Raw genomic sequence first — 15,073 nt, 5'->3', positions numbered from 1 at the left:
TGGGGCGGTGCCCCCTGCCCCCAGCCCTGGTGTCGCGCCGGGGGCCGCGCGGTCCGCGGGAGAGCCGGGGCTGGCGCGTCTCTGGTTTTGCCTCTTTTCCCCCTCATTCATAGAAAGCAAATTCTGCTAGCGGCAGGCGCTTGGGGCAGTGTGTGCAGTGCTGGCGTGAGGTGGTTTCTTCTTTTTTTTATTTTTATTTTTTATTTTTGATGTGACCTCATTGTCTCTTGGCTCGGTTGTGTGTAGAAGCTTCTTGACACCTAGACCGAGGCTTCCTGAGTGTTTACACAGCCGCAATTAGGAGCTGAAACTTGACATTGCCCAGAGGCCCTACTTATGATGTGTGTAAACAATAATAAATCAAGTACTGGTTTTATCCTGAAATATTGCCTCAATTAGCCACATGTACTGGGTCTCCRTGGAGGAGTCAATAGCATTCCCTCATTCCCATAACACCAGCTGTATGGCCCAGAGTTCATCAATTAAAACTATAAGTGGTTGACACTCCTGTGTGATACTTCTCTGCATAGTTTATCTCTGTCTCGTTTTATTATTTCTTTATTATTTTTGATGCTCTAAATGGGAACATACCATGTCATTTTAGAGATAACAGTATTCGTACGTGCAGCTGCAATTGGTGGCCCCTTTTTTGTCAGTTATATCTAAGTAAATGACTAATGTGGTTTTGGGAAGGAGAATGAATCTCTAGATCTGGTTAGATACCCTTATAAATTATTTTTTTTGCTCTGCTATGAATTACTTTTTTGGCATATGTAGTGAAGTGCTGTCCAAGCAAGATACATTTTTGTCCTTGTCCCTATTTGGAATATGATGTGTGTGTTCCATTAAATAGATCACTGAAATAGAGAGCGTGGACCATATGTTCTGGTTTGTAGATGTTGAAGAACACTTGAGCCAGCATCCTGTGGAGAATAGGGGGAGGGTTTAGGTCATTTTCTGTGTATGCTAAACTTCTCAGCTGATTAAAGAAGCCTTTCTTAATCTTTACAAAATCATGCCAGTTTATAATGTGCCAGTTCATAATGCTGTTTATAATATTCTTCTGGAGAAAGAAAATGCTTTGCACAAATTTTTACCAGTGTAGTTTTCTTGATTAGGGGAATTGTAATGACTCTAGCTCAATAAATACATGGCTCTTACTGTTGTCCCTACTAGGAATATACTCACAGGTCTTTCCCTTTCCTGCATAGGATATAAACTGTCTACAGTCTGCCTGTGCTATGGGGTTGCATTGCTTTAATTATACGTGTGTAGTTAAAGTGATACAGCTTCTGCACATAGGCAAGCACTGAAATCCTGTTTAGTCCATGTTAGCTACATGTACAAATTTTATGGATTATACTGAACCAGGAAGCAAACTGTTGTGATTGTATCAGAAATCTTCCTATACATTTGCGGACTTTGTCATGACTAGAATATAAAGCAACAACAAATGTGTTTTGAGTGCATTTTCTAACTGGCTCTGTAAAATAAATATACAATTGCAGAATTATCCTCCTGAATCTGTGCCTAGCCATATAGAGTCATTAAATTTAAAATTTCAAAAACTCTTGAGAAAAGAAAGAAAAAAATTCACATGTATTCAGTCTGAAGGAACAGTTGCACACTTTTTGGAGTGCCTTTTTTAAAAAATAAGTGTATATTTTCACTGCAGACTGCTACAGATTTATGTATTTTCTTGTCATCTTATGATTAAAGTATCACATGAAAACCAGTGTAGGTTTCACGATTTCATAACATAAGCTTCAATTGTGTGAATGGCTAGAGGCATAACCCATTTACTTCATTTGCAGGATAAATGCAGTGTGGTTTAGAGGATATTACACTGCACTGAGTCTTGAAAGACTTATTTTATTCATTCTCATTGATCTGCTGAGTGATTTTTGGGGAGGGAGGGCATGTATTTTTGTCGGTACAAATTGAGTAAATATACGTCTCATGTCTGAAGTGGGTCTTATTATTATTGTGTAGTTAAAGTGCTTTGCTGAACTGGATTTGATCTTGTTACCATTTCCTATGTGCTAATAGGAAATTTAAGAACTCTTAAAGTTCTGTGTATGTTATCTTTTTTTAAATTTGGAAAGTTCACTTTGGCATGTAAAAAGTTAGTCTACTTGTGTTTTCTTTAATATTAAAGGCATAACTTCTAGCCTTTATTTGTGTTATTTCCCAAGCTAGATATAATTTTAAAGATTTGGGTTCATCTTTTAAAGTATTTGTATTTAAAAATAACATTTTAAAACTGAGTCTTTGCAGTTTTCCATTAGTGAAACAAAAAGGAGTTTAGCATGAACAGAATATAAATGTTAATTCTAAATACTTGAGTCTTATAAAATGGATATGTATCTGTTAGATGCTGTATTTTATTTTTTTTAATTTTGCTTTTGGACAGTATTTGTTTCCTGCCTTGTTTTATCTGTACTATAAATGAAGCTCTGTAATGTAATAATTCTGATTGTGACTACAGCAAAATTAGAAGTGTTTAAGAAGCATTTTAATTTCTTGGAAAAAAAAATAACACTTTCACTGTTATTGAATCATGTACTAACAGCCAAGTGTGAATGATCCAGAGAACCAATTCTGTGACAGTGGAACTGCTTGTTCTAATGGCTCTGTTCATGCTCTGAATGAAAGGAGATGTAGTCCAGAATGTCTTTCAGAATATTATTTAGTGATGTGGGAGCCAAATAATACTTCTGCAGAAAGCACATATGTGAGAGTTTACAATAAAGCAGATTAATATCTTTACTTTGGTGTAAGAAAGACTGAATTATTTTTTGTGTAAAATATAAAAGTCCGCAAATGTTACTTCTCTCTTGCAACAGCTGGTTGCTTCAGTCTCACTTCTTACAAGAGTCTGTGGGTTTACAAACGCTAAGTCTCTCAGGGGGTTATTTTACCACAGCTTATACTGTACAAAATGCAAAACAACTTATTGCTTTTCTGAAAAGAGGATTCTAAGAGCAAGAAAAGAGCTGCAGATAGAATTCTTTCCTTCACTTACTTGCTGCCAGATGTTATTAAAACATTTTACTCAGCCCATGATGGCTCTTTCTAAGATAATTAAATGCTGCTCAAGTAGTCGTGTTTTTTAGCAGATTCTTCACTTCATTCAATAATATCATTATCTGTGATTGCATAGTGTGCTACCGTGGAAGTGACTTTGTGTCATAACTGTAGCATACTGATGTCGTCAAACACAACTAGAAGTGGGGTTAGAAAATAAATGTAATGACACCAGGAATCTGGAAAGACCAATCTTCTGTTAATGGAGCATTGGCATGCTATTATAAAGTGCGTAGAGGGCAGTAGCTTAGTTTCTCTGCCAGCAGTTTGGAGATTACTAAGTCATGTGTCTTACTGAAGGATAAAAAGGAACTCAGTGTTAAAAGTGGAAATAAAACTTAGGCCTGCTTGCCTTCACATACCTGCTTATCACCCTTCATACAAGCACTTGGGTTTTGTTTTTATTTTTTTAGTATAGCAACTACTCCAGGCCATGATGTTCTTATTTTATATACATATATGTATAAAACAGCTATTTGCTTTAAAACAGGAAGGCCATTTTAATGTATTAACTGTCAAAAGGTGATTTTAGAAAATGGGAGAGAAATGACTATGATATGACTGCCCTTTAACCTCGTATACTGATGGGGCTGTACCTGTCATCTGCACTTGGCAGTAAATTCAGGCAAAAAAAAATAGAATGTGGCAACATACTACTGGTGTACTAAAATAGGGGTCAATTTTTATACCATTAAATTTTAGTTTGTTTTGGAATATTTGGAATTGTCTCTTTTTTTTCTTGGGGACATAGAGAATTAAAAACAAAATCTGGCTACACTTTACATCCTGCTTAACTTTTTTCAAATTACATAGTAAATGAAACAAAGGGAAAAGGGTATCATAATACTTTCTATTGCAAAATAAAGTCCAAGTCTTTTATATTTGTTTTCCAACGAAACAGAAAGGTTTATTAAACAAAAATTGGAGCTTTGTACATGTATAACATGCCAAGAGAATAGGGGAACGAAAACATGAATGGTGCTTTTTTCCATGTGTTCGATTACTGATTAAGTTTAACTTCCAGGTCAGTGTGTGATCACTAAATTCATACATACTCTAGGCCATGACAGTAGTAATACCAGGAGTAAGGTTACTTGGTTATTTTTTCTTTTAAGATGTTGTTTTCAGTTGCTTATATCTTAGTCATACTGAAATTTGCCATGATGCGTATGTTTGAGCAGGTTATTCCGGAAAGTTTAAGCTAAAATGATTCAGCATTTTGAAAATTGACATTAAGAGAAAGTAAATATGTTAATTAAAGGGGAAAAAAATGTTTGATTGGTTTATTTAAAGGAATATCCGCACTTGAGATCTAGAATTTAAAACTGCAGAGAAAGGGGAACAGTGTATGGCTGTTCCTAGAGAAACCTTAACAAATTAAAAGCTYTTGAAAAACTGGTTTGTGCATATTACTCGGCAAATATTTATTAACTAAATTATCTGCATATTCCATGTAACGTGAGTATCTTCCTGTCTGTTGGTCCTTGCATGTCACCTGACTGTGCAGTCATCATCTGGACCAAGTAGTTAAGCATGATGCATCACACAGAAGTAGGTGATGGGTAAGTCTAATCCTAAATAGTCTTTCTTTAACTGTGCTTCCCCCCCAACCCCGGAGTGCTGTGATGAGGATGGGCGTTGGGGGAAGAGGTGGGGAATGGTGATTGAAGCTGAGTGGAAGTGCAATAGGCCCAGGAGCCTGGAAAAGATGGTACTAGCAAAACTAGTAAATGGACAGAAGCAGAGGGAATGAGAGAGGGCAAGAGCTGAGAAGGAGAACAAGCTGAACATTCACATGGAAGGCGCAGTGGGAAAGAGTAGTACAAGACTGAAGAGCACAATGAATATGGATAGGGAAATAAGGGAGCATGAAGAGCAATGGCAGCAGGAACAGAAGAGTGTATAACACAAAACATTTTCCATGTAAAAACGAATTGAAGTGATTGCTTCTGGTTCACCATTGCTTTACTGTTTACCAAATAGCTGTGGCCAGCGTAGAGGGGAAAAGGAAGAATTTTTATTTAATTAAAAAACTTTTTGAAAAGAAAATTAACAATTTGTGTTAAGGCCTAAACTTAACAGCAAAAAAAAGTTTGTGTTTGACCAAATTGTAGAGTCAAAGAAAAAAAAGTGATGCTGGAAAAGTCATTGATCAAATGGAATCAAATTTCACAAAGGASAGGTGCAGGAGCAGAGATACTTTGTCATTTTAGTTTATTCAATTAGTCCAAGTTAATGACTGGATAATTCACAGGCTCAAAAGTCAATTCAAAAACTATTATTTTTAAAATCAAGAATGACATAAAAATGAAATCATTGACCACAGGACATATTAATCTTGATGAAGTGTTTAAAAGTAGAGAAATTTTTGTAAGTATTTGGCATCTTAACCTTATTTTAAATGCAGTTATTAGTCAACCAAACTGTTTTTTCTTCCTTTAATTGCACATTGGTGTCATTAGGACAATTTGCCATAGAAAGAATCATTAGAAACTTCGGTAATTTTGTAATAAAAATATTGAAAAACATGAATATAAGCACAGTAAGTGTTACATAGTTTATGTAAGATATCACTTAATATGAATTATTTAATAGCAATGAAGCATAGGGAGATGGGTGCTCATTTGGTGTCTTCTTTATGAAAATAACTGCAAAGTCTAAACACAAAACCAGATTAATTTCGGTCACAGTTTATTGGTGTTGACACAAATCAGATTAAAATTGGATTTCATGTTGCTTTGGATAAATTCATTTGGAAGGATAAGATAAAATGAGTGTCTCTCTCCAGGAATAAGAGATCCGCGTAGATGTTTATGTGGACATTCCATAGGCTTAAATGGCAGGGGAACAGAATCATATGTCTAGCACATATGCAAACCTGTTGTTTATCCACATGGAGAGTCTTGGGGAAATCTGGAGGGTGGAATTTAGGTTTTTTTTAATCCTGAACATTTTTTATGAAATTTTATTTGAAAAAGTAATTAAATATTAATTAGGAAAGTCATACCAGAATGAGTTCTAGCTGTGCAATTGTTAATGTGCCCCCTCTGTTACGTGTAGTTTTGGGGKTTTTTTTAATAGTCTTTCTAATACAGTCCTTTTATCACTATAGCAGCAAGTTAGGTACTAAATTATTTTTTTGACTTTGGGTCTAAGATGGTATGATAGGAGCATATTGGGTTGATCTTGAGGAAAAATGTCACTTCTCTGTTCTGCCCTAAGCAGGTATGTGTGAGGAATCATGACGTGAYAGGGTCCCCTACCCCCTTGGTAGGGTGCTTTTTTGTTTTTTAGGCCTTTGGTTTGTAGGACAGGGTCTTTCTATAGCAGATGTAATCTATAAACTTTTTTGGTTGCTGTTAAGAAGCACTGTGGTAAATTGGAGATTAAAAAAACGTGATTATGCATGCTCCCCAATAAATCTGCTGATGTAAGCAGAAAGGTCATATGCAAGGTTAAGGAGTTAAAGTTTGTTTAAAAAAAAAMCAAAAATACCCAAATGCCCTTAATTCTGCTTTCATTCTTATGCCTTGAGGAATTTATATCATCTTACGCATTAATATTCATTTTATCAGCTACTACATACACAAGTTCAGATTGTAAAGTGGCACATTTTATAACACTTATTCGTATACAGTACTTGTAAATAGAAGAATTTCCAGAATTCCTTTAAAATGCAGAAAACGGTTTCCTCATTGAGTGTCGACTAGTAAAAGGTTTGAATCTTCACGTGTGATGGCTTGTTGTTTGTCAGGCTGTGTAACATGATGTACTGATGCTTGGAAAATAAAGTCTGTGATATGCATACTTTATATGCCTTGTTATCAAATGGAGTGGTTTGTGAAAAGGATGATAAAGATTAGTGTAGTAACAAAGCATTGCGTATAGCATTGGAGAGATCTTGCTGAATAAAGTCAGTGTTGCATAGTGTATGTCCAAAATTCCACTTGCAAAGAAAGGTTAACGACAGGTATTAATGTAGCCTGTATATTTGAAGACATTCAATGTTAGCAGTGGATTTTAATTTATCTTTATTTTCAGTTTCTTACAATATAATATGCATTCTTTTTTTTTTAATTTAACCTCATATTTGTCTTGATTAATATATAAATTACTTGATTGCATCACCAAGCAATAAAGGGGGGGGGGGAAAGTGACACAAAGTAAATTTTACTGCAATAGAATATCAGGTTTATGGCTTTCTTAGGGCTTGTCTCCTACGGAAGCTGACAACATAGCTGTTGTATAATAACTATTTAGCTCTATCTGTGTAGTGTAACTCCTTGAGGCTGCTTTAATATTCCTGAACAAGATCATCATCATTCTAAAAGTATATTTCTAAATAATCACTGTACTTCATAAGTACGTAAGATAGAGGAAATGAAAGCCACCTTGCTGCTGAATAAGAAGGATTACATTCCCATTCAGCACAATTTTAATACACTTCAGTATATGTGCATCAACTTCACATTAGCTTATATGTCTTAATTTTACTGAATGTCTCTTTGTAGGCAGGTTGATGGCGATAGGCATCCATTGCAGCAAAGGTAGAATGAATCTCTGATGACATATTATCTTATATACTCTACATATCGCTTCATTATTACTCTTTGAATCCATGAAAATATAAATTTATCTTGATTTTTAATGTATGCTAATATTTATTTATATGAGCATATGCATAAATCTTTTTTTTTTCTTATGAACTGATATGTGAAATGAGAGAATGACTGAACATAGGGTTCCTTCCTGTTTGAATGAACAAGGTTATATTTTACTTTATAGTGAAAACTTCAGTTGCAATATGTCTTTCGAGTGACAAAGAAAGCTGTCACTGGTTATGGTTTCATAGTTAGGTATCTTCTTCATGATGATAACATGGCTTTAAAGCTTGTCTATGAGAGGAATAAAAGGAAAAACAAATTGGCAATATTAATTTCAAGTCTAGGCTCCATAGTGCCTTGGTAAAGATATTATCTCCATCCTTACATAGGTATATCTGCTCCTCTTGTCCCCACTAATATATGTGACAGGGCATAACATGCAAACTCAGATCTTTATTATTTTCTTGTCTSATATGTTTTAGGGTAGACATTGTAGTGTTAACTGTATCAGGTGTCTTTTGGAAGAAGGCATTGCACTTACTGCAATGTCCTCTGGTTCCTTCTCAGMCAAAGCCTTTCCTCTGTAGCATCTTTCACATGGACCTGCATTTCTTTAGTACCTCTCACTTTCTGCCCTTGGTATCTCATACAACAAGGTCTAGAATTTAGCCTGTTTCCAGAGCTTCAGTTGAAGGCTTTGTAGGCAAGGGCTGTTCTTTAGACCTGAAGTATTTTGAGCAGTCAGATCTGGCAGCGGTGGCACTATCAGATCTTTCTTACAGCTGTTTCTGAATGAAGGAAATAGGTTTTTCAGACTYGCAAAGATGAAGCAGTCCTCCTTTATAGCAGTGGTATAGCACAGACAAGGAATGGACAGTCTCTATTTATCTGGCGATGATCTATGTTCAGAAGATTCTATGAAATGAGAAGTCCTTTATTTGGAAATAGCCCAGTAACTTGAGGTAGGTGAAAATACGTATCAAAATTAGAGAAGATAAATAGTCTGGGAAGAAGGAAGTAAGAGGTACGGTCAGAGGAGAATTAAGAAGTTCCAAAAATGAGAGAGCCCATTCTTTGGGAACGTAGATCTTTGACAGTTTAAGAGAAAATGGTAAGAACTAACGGGTCATCTTGAAGCTTTGGAGGCTTCAAAAACAGGTGTATCAGATCAGACTGAAACTTCTCTAGCTCAATATTACATCTCTAACGAATGACTAAAGCAATATACTGCCTGATAACTCCCTAAAGCATCTTCCTAGCCTTTTACAGCTTGAGGGTTTCATGAGCCTGAGATGGTACTGATCTGTAGTATCCCTTAACATTTTGTTTCTCTGGGAGCTTGTCAAAAAAAAAAAAAATTGCTTCTACACTGCACATAGTTAAACTTTGGTTCTCAAATCTAAATGCCAACTTCATTTCACTTTCAGAAATGTTGATTTGGAGTTATTTTCATTCCAGTTTTCATGCATTTGGCAAAACTGCAAACACAAGAACTTTGTAAGAAATAGAGATAATCAGATTTAAGATCTTGGCTGTGCATTTTACCCTTAATATCATTTCAGATGGCCTTTCTACAATGTTAGTGTCTGTAACCTCCCCTAAGCTAATTTTGCTGGGTGTAAACTTGGCTAAATATGTCCACTCAGATAATCAGCTCTTTGGCTAACTGCTGGGTTTCTTTAGTGCTTTTTAGGAGTTGTGTTTTCTAAATGCATTTTCGTAATCTTTGCATTATTACTCTTTAAAGTAGCTTTAGGACATCAAACTATTAAATGTAATTTAAGTAATTTTCAATGATAATTTTTGGAAGGCTTTTTTAAATGACTGAATAATTCTATAGTAGTACCTGCCTTCTCAGAACACACGGTACCAATAATGGCTCACACTCCTTCCTCTGTTCTGTGGGGTTCTTTTTCAAAGTAGTGCATTACTTGATCATATCGATATTTGGAATACTTTCCGTTGTTGCTATCAAAGCATGATTATGAAGGAGATTGAAATAAAAAAAATTGACCCTTCTTGGCTTCATGTTTAATTTTTACATGGAAGGATTTCYTTTTAAACACGTCTGAGTTGTTCTTATTTCATTTTATACTTTTATTTTGGGATGTGTCTTTCTAGTCTAAGCAGACAGATAGTGAGCCAGAGAGTAAAATATAAAGGTTCTATATTCAACACAAAGCAAGTCAGCAGACCAAATGTTAGCCTTCTCTTGCAAGCATCAGCAAAGAGGAGATAAAGTTCAACCGATAGCTTGGGATAGGGGAGGCGGGGGGCTAGAGATCATTAAAAATACAAATACCTTGTTCCGGTCAGTTTACTTAAACTTTGAAAGAAGAGCATAATAAAACAAAACCCTTTTTAAAAATCATAGTCAGTCTCAGGAAGTATGTTCTATATTGTTGTCTCCTTCTGAACCTTTTCTGTTATTTCTTAGGTTTCTGTCCACTACCTTGTGCATCGGTGGAATTTCCTCTGCTGGAATGAGATAATGGCCTCTTCAACCAGTTGAAAGAAAGGGGTGAGCAGCTTTCTCACAGCCAGTGTGTTGTCTCCTTTAGAAAATGGTGTGCAGTGGAAACAAATTTCATTACATCTTTTGATGAAAAGTGAAGCCAGTTCTAGATACTTTTCATGTGTCAAACAGGCTTGTTTTGATTTTGTTTCTGTTCTGTTTTGTATGTGAATATAAGGATGTATGTTATACAGCAAATGTCAGTACTTAAGTAAATAAGAATGGACAAATAGCCATACTGAATCTTCCAATCACCAGTTTTTCTCTAACTGTAGTTAATGCTAAGTACTTCAAAAGAAGGTATATAGGGAAAAAGATTATAAGGAACAATTACGTGTTAACAAGTCTGTTGGGTAGTTTCTTCACAACCCTAAGACAATTAGTGGTTGGTTTATACCCTGGAGCATAACTATTTATATCTCATACAAACATCTGTTGTAGCTTGTGTATCTTAAAAATGATATTACTGAACTCCAACTGCTTACTTGCACCTTATGTTAACATTACTGGGTGGTCCCCTTTCTTTTAATTATGAAGGAGTAAGTAGACCAAGTGAGGAGTGATGTACGTTAAGTAATCACTTTGTGTACATGTTTCAGATCACCTTTAATCTTTTTTCTTAGATACTCTTAACTTGCACAAAGTTTTCATGTTTCTAATTATGATTACTTCCCTTAATTTAGCTGCTTCTTTCTACTGCATCTTACAGGTTCGCACTTATTTTTATTAAAAGCTTGCATTTTTTTCCTTTCACTTTGTTTTGCAGAACGTAGTGCTTTTATGAATTCTTTTGCCACAGATGTCAGTGGAGTTTCTGAATACAATTCATGTATCAGCTTCCAGTTTACATGACCTTAAACATTCCCTTGAATTTTCCTCACTTTTTGTTTACAAAATAAATAAAATAAGAGTTAATTTTGTTCTGCATGAATCAAGCTGGCTGACTCTCTCAGCCTCAGGTTTTGTTATTTGTAACTCTTTGAATGCAACACAAATGCACTGTTTTCCTTCTACTCTCAATTTCTCTCAGGAAGAATAATTGGAATTTTTAAAGCATAGTTGTCCAGAAGTCCTGTGTGCTTAGGCCTACTTCAGATACTGTAAGCCATATAGTATTCGATATAGCTGTTCTGGTTAAAGATGGTCCTGCTGTGAGTTGAAAATCACCATGCATGAGCCAGAAATTACCACACTAATAGGTCAGCCAAGAGCAGGGGTTGTATGAGTGCACAGCAACGTGCTTCAGACAAAGTCAGCTGGTTTATATCATAGCCACTTTTTAACAGTGGGTTGAACTAGCCTGGCTGACTATATGTAAAAAGGATCAGAAATCATTCACATGTTCTTGTGAGCTCAGTGGTAGAGCTGTGGAAATAATTAACTCTGGCAGGGTGGCAGTGATAAACATCTGGGAGTGATAGGAGCTTCAGCTAGCATCATTGTTTACAGAATGAACATCTGCTTAGGCTGTGTATCTGCTAACTAGAACTGTATGCTAAGTTAGATTATAAAAGTCAAACGAATAAATACCTTTTCGGTCATTTTTCTTTAACACAGTTTGTTACTACTACTGGATAATGAGGAGATATTTCTCTTTAGTCAACCACAGTAATTCCTCAGTTAATTGCCTCAGTTTAAGTATGTGATTAGCTCAATTTGTTCTTGATTTGCAGTAGTCATCTTCACTAAATTTCATCAGTTGCTATCTTGCTAATAGCTTAATCTTCCTCTTCTGTAATTATAAGTCAGAAGCAAAGCTCTTATGGGAAATAAAGGCTATACCCATATAGAATTCTTTTCAGCTATTCTGGATAGGGCTAAAGCCCTTCTGGGTGAAATAATCTGTGGATCTAGCTCAAAATTGTGCACCTCTTCCTTCCTTCGTATGGCCTGGGGGGGGGGGGTGTCCAAATTTGAAATGTCTCTTCTGTATGGGAATCTGGACAGAAGGGTCAGTCCAACTTGTTTGATTCCCCTGAAATTCTTGCCATGTTTTATCGTCTTCAACAGTTTAAATGTGTTACTTTCAGATCTTGTTGCTTCCCTCTTCATGTTGTTCTTTGGGTCACTAATATTATTTCACAGATCTGTTAACTTTGAGATACTCTAAAGAGACCATGCTTAAACCTCTTTCCTATTTCCTCATTTCTGACTAAGAGCTTTATCTTTCTCCCACGGCTACAATTTTCTTTGATAGCCTTTTGTGAGGAACTTCTTAAACTTCTATAATAATCACTAAATAACATTTACTGTTTTTCATGTTACTTGATTAATTTGACATGTCCAAATGATTTTTGTTTATTAAAAGTTCTGTTTTAACTTTGAGGATAATCTGGTTTGTACTTCTGATATCACAGTAAGAAATAAGATCTATGCCCTTTGGGAAAGAGAAAAGCAGTTTTTGGAAGGATACTTGCACTTTGCTGTTGTGGGAAATGCTGATTTAAACTTTAACATAGAATGATTGAGAACTATAAAAAAAAAAAATTCTGATATACTTCTATCAGTAAGAGCATTTATGTCTTCTCTTCCCTAGTTTTTTCTTTTTCTTTTGGTGGAGAAATCAGTAAATTTTGGGAGTTTCAAAGAAATAGATGCTGATATAGAAATAGATACTGAATGACAGTTAACTTGAGTCTATGAAAGCCCTTCAAGCTCAGTGGGGCCCTTCAGCAAATACAGTTCACAGTGGGATTCAAGTTATAAAACCAAGACAAACGTAGCAAGAACTTTGAAATGTTTCTTGTTATTTTTGGTTCCATAATGCAATAGTAAAACACTGTAAATGACATTCATGTAGTTTATTCATGTTATTTAATATGTTTGGGTTAAAAGCTGTAAAAGAACTCAAGTGTTTTTTTGAGCTAAATCTCCAGAAAATAGGTGAAGGCTCACTTAAGAAGTTTCTGTTTTTATGATTCTTTTTTATTTTCTATTTTATTGGATTTCTTTCCTTGCAGTGTTTGCATAAGGTGAAAACATTTTGTTTGCACTTTGTTTTGAGAGGAAAATATATACAGGGAGCAAGTATTGACTTAACTTGCCTTTTTTCTGCGGGGGCCTTCTGTGATCAGTCTTTTCATCATTTTCTCATTAATATTAATGGCAACTATGTAGAAACTGGAGGTAGAATAAAGCTTATGTATTTGTGTGTGATTAATAGTCATGTGACTAAGTCATAACAAGAGTTCAGTTTTGGCAAAAAAGAAAGTATTAATAGGAAACATACAAAATGAAATTCTGAGTTTTGCAAAGCTAAACATGTTTCCGTGGCTGAACTGGGAGCATAGTTAAGCTAAGCTAAATCGTAGAGCAGCATTTGAGAGAGCAGATCAGATGATTACTAAAATGACAAGGTATTTCATGATCTGTTTTAGATTTTTTTTTAAAAAAGGTAGCATTAGAATTTATCATAAGTTATTTACTGTATAATTTCACATTTTAGAAAGCAGACAGCAGAGAGGAAGCTGTAAGCTGGGAAAGAGTGTTGTATATTAAAGGTAAAAGACAGAATGTTGGTGGAAGTGTAAAATGCAAGAAAGAGTATTCAGAGTTGCCTAGGTGAATTAAAAGGAGCTTCATCTTTTCCTAAGACAATATAAAGATTGTGAAATCCCCCTCACCCCCGCTGGGGGGATGATGCTAGCAGGCTGTTGTAGTAGTCTAAGGAGAAAGCTTGTATAAAAATCTGAAAAGGTATTCTTTATACTAGTATTAACATGAGTTTAAAGATGGGACTTTGTCTGTTCTGTTGATGTTTTTTGTTTAGTGATAACATAGCTAAGTGTGTGTCATGGGGAAATCCAGAAAGACTAGTAAAGCTGTATGGCAGAAAGGATATTAGTGTCTTCCTCATCTCCAGCTTGTGTAAACAAAAAAGAAAAAAATAGAATATTAACATTTTGACTAGAGATACTTTAACTAATGTACTAATATTTTATTTTTGGTGTATGTTAAAAATATACTCAAGCACCACAATCTCACAGTGTTTTCATGTGAGGGTTTTGGCTTGTGAGGGTACAGTTTCTGCCAGGCTGTTCTTAGGAGACTTGTGCCATTTTGAACTAAAACATTGGAAAGGACTCTGTTCTTGTGAGCTATTTATTACCTCCAAACTACAACCAGAAAATACTTCCACTAAAGCTATTAGAATCTAAATGCAGTGTCTACCCTCTTCTTCTGTAAATTATATTCTTAAAAAAAAAAAAAAAAATTCTAGGATAGGAGTTCGCAGACTGTAGCATATCTTTTATCTAATGGTCCACAAACCACTTTAAGATGGTATGTGCATGTTGTCCACAGATAGAAATGATGCAAGCACCTGGCCTAGTGCCAGAACCAAGATCTGCTCTGTCTGTTCGTACTGGTGTTTCCCAAGATACTTTGTTTGCATGAGGTGGCATAGACTCCCAAAGACCAACAGCTTGATTAAAGAATGTGAGCAAAAGACAATAAGCTGGATTGTAAAGGAAGCCACAGTTGTACGGTCATGATGAACTACTCTGATCTTAAAGCTGTAAAAAAGGGTATGGCAGTTATGCTTAGGAAACCCATTTGGAATAGTTGTGTGCAAAGTAAGGCTCAAAGTTTGTCCTGAGGAGTTATGATTTGTCTGTGTGCCTGAAACTGTTAAGTAAACAGAGAAGGGAATCTTGAAGTCTGTCCTAATGTTTCCTGAATGAAACGTTTTACTTGAGACTGTTCTAAACTATAGGGAAAAATATCCAGAATATACAAATTGCTCTTCAAAATGGTCACAGAATCACAGAATCACTGAGGTTGGAAGGGACCTCTGGAGATCATCTAGTCCAACCCCCCTGCTCAAGCAGGGTCACCTAGAGCACATTGCACAGGATTGCATCCAGGC

The 15,073-nt window shown here is 35.5% G+C and overlaps 1 protein-coding gene across 2 annotated transcripts in view; it reads left to right on the top strand.

Annotated features, from left to right (window-relative positions):
- The window catches only part of PKNOX1 (PBX/knotted 1 homeobox 1), a 45,677-nt gene that overhangs the window by 1,005 nt on the left and 29,599 nt on the right, over window positions 1-15,073 (top strand). The window contains exons 2-3 of one of the 2 annotated variants that reach the window (XM_026070688.1): window positions 4,595-4,649; window positions 10,129-10,212. The gene's annotated coding sequence lies outside the window, so the exon portion shown is untranslated. The remainder of the gene's footprint in view (window positions 1-4,594; window positions 4,650-10,128; window positions 10,213-15,073) is intronic. The other variant, XM_026070689.1, reaches the window with a different exon arrangement.

The sequence above is a fragment of the Apteryx rowi genome, unplaced genomic scaffold (assembly GCF_003343035.1).
Source record: "Apteryx rowi isolate R43461 unplaced genomic scaffold, aptRow1 scaffold_317, whole genome shotgun sequence".
NCBI classification, from domain to species: Eukaryota; Metazoa; Chordata; class Aves; order Apterygiformes; family Apterygidae; genus Apteryx; species Apteryx rowi.
This window is presented reverse-complemented; position numbering and strand designations above follow the sequence as displayed.